Source organism: Callorhinus ursinus, unplaced genomic scaffold, assembly GCF_003265705.2.
Source record: "Callorhinus ursinus isolate GAN/ISIS: 27379988/994484 unplaced genomic scaffold, GSC_fseal_2.0 scaffold11, whole genome shotgun sequence".
NCBI classification, from domain to species: Eukaryota; Metazoa; Chordata; class Mammalia; order Carnivora; family Otariidae; genus Callorhinus; species Callorhinus ursinus.
The window spans coordinates 5,223,148-5,242,611 of NW_027397073.1; the positions used below are offsets into that span (position 1 = coordinate 5,223,148).

The 19,464-nt window shown below is 39.3% G+C and overlaps 1 pseudogene; it reads left to right on the forward strand.

Annotated features, from left to right (window-relative positions):
* Nucleotides 1–17,422: 17,422 nt before the first annotated feature.
* On the forward strand, nt 17,423–18,669 carry LOC112835242 (steroid hormone receptor ERR1 pseudogene; annotated as a pseudogene).
* The last annotated feature ends 795 nt before the right edge of the window (nt 18,670–19,464 follow it).

The window sequence follows — 19,464 nt, forward strand, 5'->3', positions numbered from 1 at the left end:
GTCACCCTAGAAATTCCAATATACTCAGGATTAGCCAGGAACACTTCACAAAAGGTTTGCCATTTGGTGTAGGTTTTAAAGAATAGTTATGAGTTCACTAATGAAATAGGAGGTGAGGTAAAATCTCTAGCAATAATGTGTGGGTGACATTTTGAATTTACAAATGGCTTATGGAGATCATCTGATTTCTGGAAATATTATTTTAGTTTTCAATAGGCCCCAGATACATTTTGGAATAAGAAGAAAAAAATGTAGTATATTTTATGAATGCAGAAACTTTACAAGATTTTTGGGTTCTAGTCTCAGGTCTACTACTCTATTATATACCTGATATCTCTTCAGCACACTTCTTTTTCAAAGTTAGTTGTTTGTTCTTGCCCAAGGGAATTGATGAAAAGTGCTATTTACGTGCAAAGGAAAGAACCAGCATTATGTAAAATATATTTTTCACAAACCACAAAAGGTAAACCAGATTACATAGTTTAACCATTAAAAAACAGTGTTCCTTCTTTCCATCCCTGAGTTAGAGGAGAAACCACTGTGTTGATTCTGTGCAGAATCTGAGGAAATATCACTGTACAGTGTTTTAATACATCTTCAAATTGTCCATTCTGCAAATGTTCAACTACTAACGCAATCTAAGTAAAAGTAGGGGCTGTTGTATTTTTCCACTGGTCATGCTTCAGTGCATTTCCAAATATGTGTTTCTAAGATGATAAATTTGAATTCTAGCTCCAATAAACCTTTGGAATATTCACTAACCAAAAACACCATAACAAAAGATCCTGCCCATATTCTCCTCTTTGGTAGGTCCTAAGGACCTTGCATTTACATGTAGGATAGTCTCCAATTCTATTAAAGAATCTCTTGAAACAAAAGTAAGACAACATATATGAGAAAACAACTATTATATTTAACATAGAAGACAAATTGATGCCAACTGTCTACAAAAATTTCACCAAAACAAAATGTAATAACATTTTATTGATATTTTTATTTAAATTTTTACTTTATTCTATTTGTACATTTATGTTTAATTTATTTCTAATCTTAATTATAACTTATATTTACCACTAATAGGATAGGGCTGGAATATATATGAATATATACATATAAATATATATATGTGTATATATATATATGTGTACACACATATATATGCAGGTCTGGCTGTTAAAATAAAAAGCTCATTGAAAAAAATACAAAAAATAAATAACCAAAGTGACTTCTAATTATGATTTATTTCTTTGTTTCCTTGATGTCAATATTAAAACGAGAATGGTCCAGGCTTAGATGGATTTCACTGAACAACATTCCGTGTCCTGAAGAGAAGTAAACTTCACTTTTGGCAATAAATTCCAGAAAGGATTTATTACACACATCCTTATAAACAGGTAACTATGACACAACCCTATTAAAATCCCAGTAAACTGTTTGTAGATATTGACAACCTGAATCTAAAATGTCCATGGAAAGGCAAAAACCTAGAATAGACAGTACAAAAACATTAAAAGTGAACAAAGTTGGAGGACTCATGCTATCTGATTCCAAGACTTATTATAAAGCTACAGTAATCACACAGCATGGTATTGGCAAAAGAATAGTACATAGATCAATGAGACAGAACAGAGAGCCCAGAAATAAATCCACACAAATATAGTCAACTGCTTTTTGACAAAGCATACTCAATAGAGAAAGGATAGTCTTTTCAAAAAATAGTGTTAGGACAATTGGATATCCATATGCAAAAAAATAAGCCTAGTCACAGACCTCATATCTTCCACAAAAAGTGACTCAAAGCAGATCTATATCTAAGTGTAATATGTAAAATAATATCACTTCAAGGAGAAAATGTATGTGAACTTGGGATTGGTGATTCATTCGTTTTTGGATACAATGCAAAAAGCATGCTACATGAAAGAAAAAGAATATTATTTGGAAGGTATTAAAGTTAAAAATCTCTGCTCTCTGAAAGACCCTCTTGAGAGAATGAAAAGATAAGGCACAGACTGGGAGAACTCTGTCAAAACACATCTGAAAAGTACTTGTACCAGAAACATACTAAGAACACTTAAAACTCAACAATAAACAACACACAGCCCAATTGAAAAAAGGGCCAAAAAGCTCAACAGGCATTTCACCAGAGAAGATACACAGATGACAGAGAGTACATGAATAGATATTCGATTTCATTTGTCATGAGGGAAAGGCAAATGACCTCACTGAAGTACCACTACACACACATCAGAATGACTCAAATTCAAAAACTGACAGTACCACTTGATTGTGAGATGTAAAGGAACAGCAATTTTCACGCACTACTGGTAGGAATACAGACTATTATAGGAACTTGGAAAGACTTTGGCAGTTCCAACTTACTAAACTAACCCCAGCCATGGCATACCGTGTCCTAAGCACTTGGCCAACTGGTTTAAAAACATAGGTCCACATAATCCTATGTGCAAATGTTTACGATAGTTTCATTCATAATTGGCAAAAGCTGGAAGCAACCAAGATGTTCATCGAGAGGTGAATGGATGCAACACTCTTCAATAATATTGTATTAACACTCTTCAGCAATAATAAGCGGTAAGTCAGTCTGAAAAGGCTGCATGATTACATTTATAGGGTACTCTGCAAAAGGCTAAACATAGGGAGGGTAAACACATCAGTGGCTACACGAGATTCAGGCATTGGGGAAGATAGTGCAGAGCCAATAAAACTTGGAATTTTTGTAATGTGATGAAAGTATTCTGTAGGCTACTGTAATGATGTGTATACATGACAGTGCACATTTGTCAAAACTCACAGAATTTTATAGAAAAAAGAGAGAATGAACCCTAATAGTTGCAAATAATAACATTAAGGAAATAAAAAACATTTAGGAAGTTAGATAATCCTATGATGGATTGTAGAATGTGTCAAAACGGTCTTACTGGGTTTAAAAGTGTATTAAACAATCTCCCTGAAGGGGGAGGGAGAGAAAGCTGCTCACCGAACATCGTAACACTAAATGTGAAAGAAACCTGACCCAAGCCCAGTACCATGGGTTATAAGGTTGTTTCTCATGGTGGGGACAGGCTAACACTTCTGGTGCTTCTGTACGTGTATACTCGAGCCCAACAGCAAAGTTGAAGATGTTCCCAAGTTGGTGGCTACCAGGTTTCCTACCATTGGAATGATGCATAACAGGTAAGCAAGGGAGACTAGTTGTGGTGTGGTAGCTATGGTTTTCACATTATTAAAAGGTTAAAAAAAAAAAAAGCAGTAGCAGCACTAGGTTATGTGGCCCATAACACCTAAAATGTTTATTATCTGGCCTTTAACAGAAAACATTTGTGGACCCCCCAACCTGAAGACTCGGTTTCATTTTTCCTCTGTTATTAAATCATGACAGCTTTGTCTATGAAGACAGAATTGTGGTTTCAGAGAAACGAAAAGTAAAACTGAATGTAACTTAAAGGGATCAATTTGTGAGGATCATACCTTAGAAAACAGCAGCATTGGAAACATAGTAACAACAAAAAAGTCTTGATTACAATGAGGAGAGATTACACTTGAGGCTTAGAAATTGTCAATTTAGGTAGACATCAGAAGAGCGATTGGAAGAAGTACTAATATTTCCCTGAGATGTCGTATGGTTATAAATAGTTGCAAATAAGTTTTAATTGGATTCAGATAAAAGTTCCATGAGTCATGAAACATCTTTCTAGGAAAACTCCAGAGGTTTTGATGGTTCTTTCATTTCTTCTTTGTAAGGAGTCCCTCATGATCACTACATGTCCTCTCTGCGGGAAGGTTGTCTGTCCACATAAGGCGGTGGGGAAGGGCAAGAGAGAGACAGTGTGAGGAGCTTCTGTGCGCGGGGGCCACATTTGTGAGGCTGGTGTGAGGAGCTTCTGTGCGTGGGGTCCCCAGTTGTATGACAGATGCCATACTGATCCTTCTCTGTGCCTGGTCGTTCTCAACACTGCTTTGGGTTTGGTTGTGTCATGGCTTGTTTTATTTCACATTTTGATTTAATTTGAAAGTCTTTTCATCACTCAAATATTTTAGACTCTTCTAATTTGTAAACATTGTACTGTGGTAGAATAATTTACTATCCTTCTTTTCGTTGTCTTGACTTACTTTTCTCTCAAATGTTTACTTTTGTATTTTGGGGGGACTTTTTAAACCTGTAAACTAAGAATTACCCTTGATAATTTTTTTCAGATGTTTTCAAACATTATTGTGATTTTTTTTGAATCTAGGAATAAAAAAAAAATCATCTAGGCTTTCAAACATAAAAAAGATGGAGTAAAACAAGAAATTCACCTCAGATTTCTCTAAGATTTTAATAGACTTAAAAGATTCAAGGAAACATTTATGATCCAATAATTTGTCACTCATTCAAAAAAATCACAAAAGGGAAAAGAAATCCAAGGGCATTACTACACGTGTTAAGGATTGTTAATATTTACCTACCAAAAATCATGAGCATATTTCTTCCAAAATGTTTTTTGTTTTACCAGACTACAATGTCTTCTTTGGCAAAAATTGGAAGAGTATTTTTTGGTCACTCTGTAATGTTCATTTGCTTTTTCTGGCTTTGCACTATTTCCATATATTCAAAAATACTATAGCTTTATCATAAGTATTGAAATACTGTAAGTTTTCCAAATTTATTCTTCTTTCTCAAGAATGCTTATTTTTTTGGAATGAAGTTATTAATTTCCAAAAACCCTCTTTGGATTTTAAATGAAATTTCATCAGATCTACAAATCAATTTGGAAGACATCCTGTCAAATTGAACTACAGAACAGTGGGAACAGGCAAATGGTAACAAAAAGCAATACATGGATGGGTCTCACCAACCCAGTGTGGGATGAAACCAATCAGATGCAAGCTCTCCATGTATATGAAGTTCAACAACAGGCAAAAGCTCACCTTTGGTGTTAAACATCAGAGTAGTGGTGACTTCGAGAAAGGGCAGGTTCTTGATTTCTGGTGGCAGCCCCACTAGTATTCATGTAAGACCTGCTTGTTTGTGATGATTTAATGGGATATTTGAATGTGTAAACTTTGAAAATAATAGTAATTTAAAGCGTTGCCAAACAAGCTTGATGACATAGAAAATGCTATTCAACAATAGCACCTTCTAGAGAATTTAGGTACAAAAATAAGATGAAAAAACTGTTTTTCTTTTAGTGGGGTTTTGAAATGGATTTTACAAAGAAAATCACTAAAAAAACCATACCATGTATTCTAAGGTATTGAAAATTATCTAAGGCCTTGGGACCACATATGTCTAATATAACGGGAAGAATAACAGAAATAAAATATGAAGATATTTTACTGTTCTTGGGTATCATCTTGTTTGGCTCAGGTTTGGGGCCTCTTGGACATCCCTGAGCTGGAGAGGAAATGATTTTTGCATGTTTCAAACACATTTGAGTAAGGTAGATTCCAAACCTAGAAATGAGTTTAAACTCCCAAGGGTTTGAGTTCCATTTACAGTTGGCAAAATGTGCCTTTCAAAAAAAAAAAAAAGAAAGAAAAGACACTATGGAAAAAAAAAAAAAGCAAATTCCTACTACCTGAGCTGTTGAAAAATGTGATAACTGCTCTTCTGAAAGATCTTGAGCCTACATAAACCACCTGCTGTGCCGCTCAGCAGCGCCATGAGAAATGGGGATAAAAACACAGAGGATCCGAGGAGTGCTGAAGGCTTAAAACTCTGCAAATTGAAATCTGGATAAGAAGGAAGGAAGATAGTATCTGAGATAAAACATTTTGCTTTTATAAGGTCTAATTCTCAGTTCCAAATTACCTTCTAATTTATTTAAAAGTTCAAAATTATCCTCTCTGTCCTTGGTTGGTTAACAAGTTTAGGTATGAGACACTATGTCTAAGAGAATGATAGACCCGGTGAAAATAGATTTTAAAAACTTGAGAAGTGAAAAATGAATATTCTTCTGCTTTCAGGAATGATCACTTACCCCGGAACAAGTCTAGGAGATAATGCCGAAGACACCAAGTGATGGAGTTTTGAAATATAGGTGAGGTTCCGTGGAGTGAGGTCCGGAGCCAACAACCAAGAAAGAGTTCTTGAGACACGTCTGGTGCAAAATGGTGGCTTATGAAGGCATAGGGACAGGACCCATGTTACACCGGGGCTGAGAGGGGTAGCTGTTTATATACTTGAGAGTTGGGGGAGGTAAGGAAAAGGGAGATTTTCAAAAGCATTTTCATATGTTTCATATGTTAAAGAAGACTCCCAGGACGCCAGAGGCCTTGCAGTTGTCAAGTTAAGGTTGTTTTTCCCTCTAGGGAGGCATTAACATGAAGATAATTGGGAACTTCCTGGAGGAACGTTACACTCTGCCCGCTTCAAGTATCTATCAATGGGCTGCAGGTTATAAGGACATTTAAATGTATCTGCATTTCCTTCTGGAACCTAAGTTATTAATAGAAATGCTTTGTTCTTGTAGGTTCTAAGACATTTGTAAACTGAGGGAGACTCGTGTCTTGCAGGACTGTGATCTCTATAAGTTAACTATTTGTTTTTCCTTTCCTCAGCTTTAGGGCAGCCAGGAGTGCCTGAGGGATGTCACAGATATCCTATGGAGGGGAGGGGTTGTGGGGTGTCAGTTTCTGCTTTGTCATCAGCTTACCTTCTATTCCCTCATCACCAGGATGACCAATTCGTAACTTCTTGGACTCCAAAGACTAGCTTCTGATGGGATAGCACACAGTTCTGAGTGCTCATCAGCCAGCATGATGACCAAAAATACTGGCTCTGGCTATGCTAAGTTGTATTAGTTAAAACATACAAGAAAAAAACACCTTATCAACTCTGAATACTCAGGCAGGGATGATATTCAACTGCAGTTCATTAGTATGGCCTCACCAATGGTTGATATTCACTGTCAATTATTGAGTCTAATATTGATCCACTTTTAAAACATTTTAAGTATTACTTTTGCTTCCTGGCATGTCCATTCTCATAGTTATCTACTCCAGATTATAAATTCCCTGACTGGCAAAAGCCTTCCTTAAATATGTAAGGTTACAATCATTGAGGAATCCCTCTAATACTTTGAAAAGACTCAAATTTAAATAATAAATGAACTGCTTCTAAAGGAAAAAAAAAACTCACTGACTTCTATTATTTTTTCCTTAAAAATGTTTGTAAATATATATAAATGTAAAATTAGGAAAAATACTTGTTCTTAAAACATTTATTCAAATATTGCTAAATGATATTTCACAGTGTTCTCCCCTATATGCCTCTTTTGGCCCTTCAACTCTATAGTCTGCCCTGCAGTTGCTAGCCACCGGGGATCTTGCACAGAAAAGTGTCCTTGTTGGGCAGGATCGGCCCAGAGCCCAAGCCCACCAAAAGATAAGCTTTGCATAAAACAGAGCACCTTACAAAAAGTTTTGATTGTGTGTTTGTGTTGTGTTTTCCTGTAGAATAAAGAGTGTTCACAGTATGGGCTATATACAAGGGATTGGGTGGTAGGCATGTCTCTAGAACTTTAGAGGTTCCCATTCAACATTTTGGAAACATTCCCAGAAAAGAGAATGACACCCAAATGGAATTTCTAGGAAAAATGGCTTTTTCTAGGGAAAAAAAAAATGCATAGAGGATCACATCCTCCCCCAAGTCTACTGCTGAGGCAATAAGGGCCTTTAGACCTGACTGTAGCATCATTTCCACACCAAGATTTGTATATCCTTGTTGGTAGATTCTTTATTGGTAATAATCCCAAACTGGAAGTAATCCAAATGTCTGCCACTAAGTGAATGAATAATCACAATGTGTATAGTCACACAATGAACAATAATCAATAGTACATCTTAGAATAAGATTTTAGAATATTATATTGCACAGAAAATACATATAGTCAGAAATGCATGGGTTTAAATCTAAATTCCACAATAAAAGAGCTGCATGACTTTGAACTAAGTATTTAAATTCCTTGAGGCAGTGCTTGGGAAGGATCTGACTCTTGGTTTTGGCTCGAGTTGTGATCTTGGGGTGGTGGGATCGAGCCCCGTGACGGGCTCCATGCTCAGCGCAGAGTCTGCTTGAGACTGTCTCTCCCTCTTGCTCTGCCCCTCCACCCTGCTTTTTCTCTATCTCTCTCTCAAATAAATAAATAAATCTTTTAAATCAACCAATCAATTCCTTGAGAACTGTTATTTTTCTCTGTTGATAAAAGTGGTATTATCTATTTCATGACTTTTTTGTGAATTATATTAAATAGCATAACCATTAATTATATTAAATAATAGCCATTTCTAGGTTCAAATATATTAACTAATGTGTAAATTAACACTGAATTATAATTTCCTCTCTAAAATTATATATTATTTAAATAAAAGACTCAAGAGAATTTATAATGTGGCACAATGGCTCATCTAATATCATGGGGCTTTTTGGTGGTTCCTTTTTATTCTGTTCTATATTTAATGAATAATGGAAAATTGAGGTGTAACCACAAAATCAGAAATTAGAATTTGTCAAATAAATTGTGGTACTCAAATTATAAAAAAGCTTATCTTTTCTCATTTGAGGTCATTAGTGATATTCTTGGGTATCAAATATATATTCTTATTTATTCTAACTTAATTTACACATTCTATGTTTTTAATCTAGAAAGTATGGATATTTTTATTAAATAGAATGTCTTTGAAAGTAACATGAATAAAACTAAAGTGTATTATAGAACAGAAAGGAAGTTTTTCCTTCTTTCTCTGTACTATGTGAAAAACTATTAAAAATAAGATAGGGTATTTTATAGAAAAAAAGCAGGTGGTTTCCAGAACTCTACTTATTTCTGTCATTTGTTCTGTGAAGTATTTGTTTTCAAATGGCTCATCAGACTTCAAAATGGATATAGAGAACCAGAGGGAAAAGAAAGAAGGTGATGTTAACTTCTCATTTGCTGGGTAGGCAGAGGATGCAATTTTGAATGAATTCGTATTTAAGCTGCCTTGTAGTTTGGTGCAACTGTTCTTGGAAGTCTAATGTTTAACTGTTTAGTAATATTGATTTGTAAGAAATTATAAAAATATCCTTTTGATAACGTCATCAATGGGAAAATATGACATGTAATGGTCATGCATTAAAATGAAAAAATACTTATGATAATAAATATATTTAAGGTGTTAAAAAATAAAAAAAAGATCCTATTATTTAGGACCTCTATAAACAGGAATGGAATCCTCAACAGTGTCTTCTGGAGTTTCTGTTCTGTTCCTTTGGGCAATGACACCGTAATAACTTGGTTGCAGTGATGTTGTTTTGTCATAACAACAGCAGTGGATTTTTCTTCCCAGAGGTGATGTGGATATCACCCAGCTTCGGGACACAATTTACCTTCTGCCTACAGTTGTATTTTGTTAGTACTGGATTCGAAATAAAACGAAGCGCCAATTGGTGTAGTTAGTCTTGGATCATTTCAATAACCGTGTTTACTGGGAAAACTCATTCAACCTCTCCAGGCTCTTTTTCCCCCTTGCCTATGTGAAATGAAATGATCTCTAAGAGCCAATGGAGATCTAAAAATTCTGATTACATTATTCAGTTCCTCATGAAGTTGTTCTAAACAATGAAAGTTCAGCCCCGACCTTCCCAGAAGTATACACCAAGATTAAGAATTAAATTTACAAGAAATTTCGGGGGGGTATATGCCCATGAGTTGAAACGGAGAGGGGAGAAGAGCCTGTGGGGGCTCTGGGCTGGGGAGGCCAAGATACTGGTCTGATGTGCATGCAGGAAAGAGGGCTTGTAGATTGGCGTGCACTTCTAGAAAAGTCTTGCCAAGGCCAGTGGAGATGGTGCCAGTGCATGGAGCACTGGGTGTTATGAACAAACAATGAATCATGGAACACTGCATCAAAAACTAATGATGTAATATATGGTGATTAACATAACAATAAAAAAATTAAAAAAAAAAAGTTTTATCAAAGTTTCTTGTCAGAATGTCCTGTCTCCTGAATGTGTTTGCCTCGGTATCCCTGATATGCTCAATGTTGGCTGGGAACCTTCCCCTGCAAGCAGTGACAGATTCCAGAGCCCAGTAACTGTGCCCTCACGTGTATTCTTCACAGCAGAGACTATCAGAGGCATGTTTTCATTGTTGCCGTAATTGCTTTCAGTCCCGTGCAGTTAAAAAACAATTACAACCTAAATGTACTAATAAACGTATAAATAAATTAAATAAATGTAATATAGGTATTGCTCTATATTCATTATAAATTAGTCTTTAGTGACTTATGGACAACGTGAAACACAATAGCACTTCTCTTTACACCAATGCTCATTTAGGTGAAAATGGTACATTAAGACTGATGTGCTAATTGCAAACGTATAAAATTTTAAACCTTTTTGATTCACGCTCAGTAAGCAGTGACTGGACAAGAAAACTTTATGATACATGTTCTCAGGTTATGTATTCCTAGTTAGATCTTTGTGTATTTTAAAATACGGTGTCCTCGATATACAAAGGTTTCACCTCAATTATGCTATTTGGTTTGATTGGCCGACTGCTAGCAAATCCTTGGACACTCTTCATTAAAACCGTTGTCATAGCTTACTTTAATATATATGTGATGTTACATTGCCCAAACTAATTTACTTAAATGATTTGGGTAAAAATGAGTTTAACTATGAAGATGAGATCTTTTTATTAAACAATGTCATAACTAGAACTTAATGCAATACCCTTTCTATTAATTTTGACAAGTTCTCTAAATGTCATTTCATGGGCTTGCAACTATTGTTCCAACATCTTTGAGGACATTTTGTATTACTTTGCTCATTAAGCAGCTACCAAAAAAGTGATTTGACCTAGGTCAGACACTAATTGGGACTGCTGTCTGTATTTGGCTACATCTGCCTTTGGAACAGCCATAGCTATAGTAAAATATAGTGGGATTTTTTAAATCACATTTTTTCAGAAAAATTAATTGTCCCTTGGAATAATCTAACAACGATATATGCTTATCAAATAAATTTTATAACATACAATTAATTTTATTTTTTTATTTTAGTGGACTTATATGTCTAGGCAGATTGTAGTGTTGCTAAGGATTTTTCTTATATGTCATTCTATGGTGGGCATATACATAGTTGCCCCTGAAACAATATGAGTCTGAACTATGTGGGTCCATTTATATGCAGATTTCTTCGATACAGTACATACTGTAAATATACTTTCTCTTCCTTTAATTTTCTTAATAATGTTTTCTCTTCTCTAGCTTACTTTAAGAATGCAGTGTATTATATATATATATATAAAACATACAAAATATATATTAATTGATTGTTTATGTTATCAGTAAGACTTCTGGTCAACAGTAGGCTGTTGGTAGTTGTCTTTGGGGAGTCAGAAGTTATATGTGGATTTTTGATCATGTTGGGGGTTGGTGCTCCTAATCCTCATGTTGTTCAAGGGTTGACTATAATATGGATGATGTAGCTCTTTCTTCTCTTTTTTTTTTTTTTTGACAGAATTGCCTCCATTGACTACCACACAAAAGAGTAATTCACAGATTTTAAAAACATATATTAAAATATAATTACAAATTATTTTTTCTATGGTGTCTAATGATACTTCTGTTAACCTTTAATAATTTGAATAACAGCTTTTTAAGGCAGTTTTATAAATGCTGTAACCAAACTTTTGTGAAGAGCTTCCCATAATCAGTCTGTTTTCCCCCATTTTCACATATTCATTGAGGATTTATTATGGGGAATTAGCTTCCATGATCATGGAGGCTGAGAAGTCCCACAGCTGGCCGTCTGCAAACTGAGGACCCAGGAGAGCTGGTGGTATAGTCCAGTCTGAGTCTGAGAATGAGGGGAGCTGATGGTGTACATCTCAGTTCAAGGGCAGGAAACCAATGTCTCAGCAGAGGCAGGCACGCAGGAGGCAAAATGAAGCGAACTCCTTCTTCCTCTGCCTTTTTGTTTTATTCAGGCCCTGGATGAGTTGGATGAAGCCCATCCACATGAGGGAAGTCAGTCTACTTTAGTGAGTCCACTGATTCAAATGCTAATGTTTTCCAGAGATACCCTTGCACACACATCCAGAAATAATGTTTTACCAGCTATTTGGACACCCTTTGGTCCAGTCTAGTTGACATAGAAAATTAACCACCATGGTCATTTCTCTTCTAAATAAATAGTAGAACAGTATGTGCTCATGTTAACTATACCCTCTTTCTCTTTTTATTAAAAAAAAAGAAAAGGAAACTTAGAGAAATGTTGAAAAAAATGAAACCATGAGCAGCTGTATACCTTTCACCCAGATATACCAATAATTCACTTTTGACACATTTTCTTCATTTGCCTGATTTAGTTTTAATTAATTGATTGATTGGTTTTTTGTTGCCACTGAATGACGTGAAACATTATCAGGATTTACTCAAAGTATACATGTTGGACCTCCTTGACGATTGATTGCTTTGGGCTATTTTCCCATGTGGCTCCAAGCGAGCCCACCAGGCACACTGGCGCTGCATTCACAGCCTATATGCGGACGTACACCTTTGTGTCTCCAGCTAAAACCTATCCACCAGACTTTAAATCCATGGGCTGTTCCCACCAAGCTCAACACATCCAAGATAGCGTCTGTGCTATGCTCCACAGCCTGGTCTATCCTGTCTTCCTTCACCCCGTTCTCTCACGTATGTTCATCCTGTCACATCAGTTTTCTCTCCCCAAATCCAGTCTACCGTTGAGTCTTGTTGATTTTACTTTATAAAACTTTGTCTTTTTAATCTCTCTCTACTTTCCGGGAGAGCTGATTTGCCTCAAGGAATGGAATGATGCTTCATTGCAGAGATGAAGCCCCATGAGTCTGACATCCCCATGCTGACCCCTGACTCAAAGCAAGCCCCCGGAGGTGCAGGCTGCTGATGGGTCTGTATCTTCTGGTGGCTGCTGACGCAGTTGCATGGGGAGATGGTGTCTGAGTAGTGCATGGATGACAGGAAACCGGAAGACGGTAACTTAGCTGCCTTCTTTTTCCCCCATGTGGCTTTAACTCTCCTGGAATTTTATTTTATTTTATTTTTTTAGTTTTTTATTGTTGTGTTAATCACCATACATTACATCATTAGTTTTTGATGTAGTGTTCCATGTTTCATTGTTTGTGCATAACACCCAGTGCTCCACGCAGAATGTGCCCTCCTTACTACCCATCACCAGGTTAACCCATCCCCCCACCCTCTCCTGGAATTTTAAAATACACTGTAGATCACCTTTAAAGCTACTCAGGAAGCCAGATCTCATGGACAGCTTTTAGTCCACGTTGGGACATGGTGAAGAGTCAGGGTGTGTCGGTCACTGGCCTGAACGTCAACTAGTCAGGGGAGGCCTGGCACCACAGAGCAGGTGACCAGCAGCTGATATCCATACTGCTGTTTCAAATGCTCTTTTCAAATTGCAGGTCTGATTAGGACAAAATCTCTGATGTAATACCCATTGCTTTTTGATTGAAAATTTAAACATCAGTGCAGCTGGTACTAGCTGACAGGTGCCACGCCCTATGCACTGCTTGCTCATACATGGCCGGTCTGCTCTCCTTATGCCCCATGGATTGTTTCCCAGTCCTTGAATTCCTTGTCATCTGTTTCTTCCTGAAACAGTTCACTTCCTATTTGCCTGGTTACCTCCTGCTCTTCTTCCTACCCATCATCACTTTCTCAGAGAAATTTCCCCCCAGACTTTCTTGCCTTGAGTCCAAATTATCTCATTATATGGTCTCATGACATAGCATAACCATCTGGGATATTATTTTTAGAGTTTAAATTTTATATTTATTTGTCACATTCCCTTACTGGCTGTTTTCTCCCCTAATATATATTCATAGCTAAGAAGCCAAATGCATCTATTAACTCCTCTGTTTGATTCAACATGGTTTCACCACTGCCCAGCATAGTGCTAGAATTGAGTGTTCTTGAATGAATAACTAAAATTTTCAATTTTGAGATAAGACATTTGACACTTCCTGGGGAATCAATCCTATGAGCAAATATCTTCCTCATAACTACTTATCTAAACCACCAAATAAATAAATAAAATATGTTCTATATGATTTTGCTCGATTTTTCAGATGCCACGAGGGGCACATAATATTGGGATCTAAATGTGCCAATTATTAAGCCACTGAAGTAATTCCAGGAATCCCAGCTATTGGTTTAGAGCAGGATAAGCAATATATTTTGATTTCCTCTCCTTCGGAGTGAATGTATCCAGCTAAAGATTTTAATTGAAGCCGGTGGTTGGTCAGAAAACATAAAATAAGAGTGTTCTTTTCCTTTGACTTCAGGAAGAAAATAACAGACCGCAGAGGTGATTTTTAATGAAACTATTGTAAAGAATTGGTTGCTGCCATTGATTTTTCCTAGCAAAATACCAATATATGAGTTGGTATAATTTGAAGCAATTGTGCTGTATTGTATTCCCCATAAGAGCTTTTTCTCTGTCTAAATAGAAATTGAGTCTCAACAAGAAAATAATCTTTGAGCAAATCATATTTGGAAATATATTCAAAAGAATAAAATTGATAATATTTTAGACTATATAGTTCATCTTGCTTTTGAGTACTTTTTTATATGCCTTTTCATATTTATAGCTATATTTTCTCCCCCAAAATTGACATTTAACTCACTTGAAATAACAATATATTGAAAAATAAACTTTTTTTTTTAAAAGTGTGCTTCCTTCAGACAACTCTAAACATTTGGAAAAATTCATGACTATTCTCTGAAACAAATACAATAAAGGATAAATGTGTTAACTGCATTTCATATGGTTAAAGATTATGTGTTTGGAATTCATATTTAGCTTTTGCTAGACTCAGAATCAGGTTTTCTCTAGTTAGGAGAGGCATTTCTTCATATCTTTCACTCACTTTCTTACTATCAAACTTAGACCACCGCTGTATGAACATTTTAAAATATTCAGTTCTACAGGAAATATTTGTGTATGAGCCAATGTTTGTCAAACTCCAAAAATAGTTTTTGAAATTAGTTATTTTGCAGAAATACCTTATTTTGTGGAGTAGGGCATTAACACAAAAATAGCACAGGAATTGTGGGGAAATGTGATTATCTCCTATATATTGTACTCTTTAAAATCAGGGTGACATAGGATACCCTTTCTCATTTTGTCTATCATAAGTTTTATTAAATCAGAAGCAAAGAATTATCCTGCTTTATTTAGTCTCACCTACTTTGTGTTAAACATATCGTATTTAGAAATGATAGGGAATCAGAATTATAATTTGTTGAGATAGGATAGGAAGCATACCCGCACAGATACAAGTAGCAGTGGATAGAATGCTCTGAGTGGCTCTGTTACCGTGGTTTCTCATACTGTGGGACCACCGTGATCATCGCTATGAGTGATATGCATATGAAAGTACATTAGTGCTTTTAGTCCATATTATCAACATAGAGTCTTGCATTTATCTGAAGATGTTGTAAATAATGAAAACCTAAATGATGTTTATCCAACTAAATTTCCTATTTTTTCCAAATACAAATGTTTTTTGTACTATGGAAATCTTTTTATTAAAATATAATTTTAGTATACTTTCATTAATTGAAATGTTTTTCAGAGTACATTGTCATTAATAGACTTTTTTCCTGATTTTTTTCAGACCACCTGCTGGGGATTTCCAAATAGCTGTCCTTATGTAATACTCAATATTTAGAAGTAAAAATACATTTTTCCAATGACGTAAATGACATTTCTCTTCTTCATTGAGCTGATGGGTTAAGCTGCCTCCCATTTACCAGGTTTCACAGTAAAGTTAATACTTTGGAGGTCTTCAGGCCTCCCACCCATCAACATTGTTTAATTTGGCCTTTGATATTAATAGTTATCAGTGGAGCAGAGAGCAGGGAATTTTGCCTCTGAGCGCCCATATTTTGGACGACAGTCATTAAAGTTTTCAAGTTTTCCCAGTATGCTGAATGCACATAGATGCCCACTTCCATTACTCGCTCTGAGCTCATGGCTCACTGGAACCTCTACTGTCCTTCTGCTCAGGCCACGCTGGCCTCCTCACCTTTCTTGAAAACCCCAGGCACCCTCACCTTGCAGGGTGTTCGCATTTGCTTCTCTTTCAGCCCCCAAGACCTAACCGTACCCACTCCAGCTCCACCCGCAAGGGCTTAGAGCATCTGCTGCAATGTCCCGCTCCTGCTAGGTCTTCCCTTATTTGCATATTTAAAACTGCCATGGTCATCACAAGACCTTATCCTCCCGTCCTCCTGAATATTCCTCCCTAATCCTGCTTTTCTCCGTGGAACATATCATTGTCACATCCACAGTACAAGGCATTCCATGTATTTACTTTTTTAGTACTACATGTTTCCTTCCAACCATAACCATCTAAGGGCAGAGATTTTTTTCCCATTTTGTTAGCTGCTGGCTTCCCCAGACCCAAAGCAGTCTGGCTGATGGCTAGCCCACGATAAATACATGCTCGCTGGTTAAATGCGTTCGTTCGGCAGTACTGGAACTCATGATTTTGGCACCTAGTTAATAAGAAAAATCTAGCTAAAATAGAAGGACAGATGGTGAGTGTTATTGATTACGCTGGCCGGTGGGCCACGTAATGAGCTGGAATGCTGCTGAGAGGGTGTGCAGTCTAGCACAGTTTGTTCTGAAGACCTGTTACTGCTTTGTTTGGCTGAAATTGCTCTTCAGTTGTGGTCAAAAGAAGTGCAGTCAGTCCCCCAGCCTGTGAGCACAGGACTGTCCAACTTTCCTTTCTGTCTTGCATCCTTCCCTGATTGAAGAATCATCAGAAATTCTTTAAATGGTAGCAATGTACAGCCATTCTAAAATGCAAGCATGCATGGCTTGTTCTCTTTTCCCTTTCTCCAATCAGGATTCTGGTGCCTCCATTTCTATTGCTAAAGCTACCCTAATTGAGGCCTGTATCATATTTTGCCTGGATGATTGCAATAGTTTACTTACATTTTACTATCTATCAAGAAGAAGACGCATTTTAAAATAGTATGTGAATATGTATTTTAAATAGTTAATATATTTATATAGTTATACCCATACGTTCTCTAATAATTAAGCATTGTTACAGAATAATTCTATTTGGCCTCCTTATGTGACTATTTTAATACAGTTCTCCATGGTTTATTATATAGAAAGTGACTGTACAACTGGCTAGTCTCATTAAAAATTATACAAAAACAAATTACTCCTTCTACCTTTTGTGTCCTACAAGCCGCCGGCGGCGCCGCCGAGTGAGGGGACTCGGCTCGGCGGGGTGGTGCAGCCCAAGGGGGCGGTGGAGGAGGGGCCCGAACGGCCCCAGGCTCACCCCGGCGCTCGGGGCCGCTCGGCCCCCATGCCTGCCCGCCCGCCCTGCCGGAGCCCCCGGTGACCAGCACCATGTCCAGCCAGGTGGTGGGCACTGAGCCTCTCTACATCAAGGCACAGCCAGCCAGCCCTGACAGCCCAGAGTGTTCCTCGGAGACTGAGACCGAGCCCCCCGCCCCCCGTGGCCCTGGCCCCTGGCCCAGCTCCCACCCGCTGCCTCCCAGGGCACAAGGAAGAGGAGGAAGGGGAGGGGGCTGGGCCTGGCCAGCAGGGTGGTGCGAAGCTGGTGCTCAGCTCCCTACCCAAAAGCCTCTGCCTGGTCTGTGGGGATGTGGCCTCGGCTACCACTATGGTGTGGCGACCTGTGAGGCCTGCAAAGCCTTCTTCAAGGGGACCATCCAGCGGAGCATCGAGTACAGCTGTCCGGCTTCCAACGAGCGCGAGATCACCAAGCGGAGACCCCAGGCCTCCCAGGCCTGGCGTTTCACCAAGTGCGGGCGGGTGGGCATGCTCAAGGAGGGAGTACGTCTGGACCGTGTCCGAGGTGGGCGGCAGAAGTACAAGCGGCGGCCAGAGGTGGACCCGCTGCCCTTCGCGGGCTCCTTCCCTGCCAGACCCCTGGCGGTAGCCGGAGGCCCTCGGAAACCCGCCCCTGTAAATGCACTGGTGTCCCACCGGCTGGCGGTTGAACCTGAGAAGCTATATGCCATGCCCGACGCGGCGGGCCCTGACGGACACCTCCTGGCTGTGACTACCCTCTGTGACCTCTTTGACCGAGAGATTGTGGTCACCATCAGCTGGGCCAAGAGCATCCCAGGCTTCTCGTCACTGTCACTGTCTGACCAGCTGTCAGTCCTGCAGAGAGTATGGATGGAGGTCGTGGTGTTGGATGTGGCCCAGCGCTCAGTGCCACTGCAGGATGAGCTGGCCTTCTCCGAGGACCTGGTCCTGGTTGAAGAGGGGACGCGTGCCGCTAGCTTGGGGGAGCTAGGGGCTGCCCTGCAGCAGCTGGTGAGGCGACAACAGGCCCTGAGGCTAAAGCGTGAGGAGTACGTCCTGCTGAAGGTCCTGCCCTTGCCAGTTCAGACTGTGCACATTGAGGATGCCGAGGCTGTGGAGCAGCTGTGAGAAGCTCTACACGAGGCCTGAAGCTGGCCGGGTGGGCCGGGGAGGGGTGCTGAGTGGCGGCGGTCGGGCAGATTGCTGCTCACACTACCGCTCCTTGGCCAAACAGCGGGCAAGGTGCTGGCGCATTTCTATGGCGTGAAGCTGGAGGGCACAGGCTGTTCTTGGAGATGCTCGAGGCCATGATGGACTGAGGCAAGGGGGGGCATGGGTGGGGGTGCTGGCAGGACCTTCCCAGTATGGGGTCAGCCCCAGGGGGGCAGAGCTGGGGTCTGGGCAGTGCCACAGCCTGCTGGCAGGGCCAGGGCATTACCATCAGCCCCTGGGAGCAGGCCTTACGCCCTCCCCTCTCCACGCCCAGGGGTCTTAGAAGCTGGGAATGTGTGCGCCCAGGCTCCGGGCACAGTGCTGTCCCTTGCAAGCCATAACATGCCCCCAGAGTGTAGGGGGCCTTGTGGAAGCCATAGGGGGCTGCAGGGGACATAGGGCGGGGGGGCAGAAGCCTGATCTCAGGGAGGGAAGGGAGTGGAGGCCACAGTCTCCCAGTGGGTCATGCTTTTGCTGCTGCTTAATCCAACCCCCTCTCCAGAGCAGAGGGGGATTTGGAGAGCAAAGGCCCCTGCCCCCTTCTCTCCTCTCCTCATCATTTGCATTGGGCATTACTGCCCCCCCACTTGAAGCAATAACTCCAAGCAGGCTCCAGCCCCTGGACCCCTGGGGTGGCCAGGGCCCCCCATCAGCTCCCACCCAGCCTCCTTGGGGGGTAGGGAGAGCACTGCCTCTATGCCCTGCAGAGCAATAACACTGTATTTATTTTTGGGTTTGGCCAGGGAGGTGCAGGGACATAGGGCAAGCCAGGGCCCAGAGCCTTTGGCTGTACAGAGACTGTATTTTAATGTATATTTGCTGCAAAGAAAAACCGCTTTTGGTTTTGAAACTTTAATGAGAAAAAGAAATATATCGAGCTTAAAAACCAAAATAAATAAATA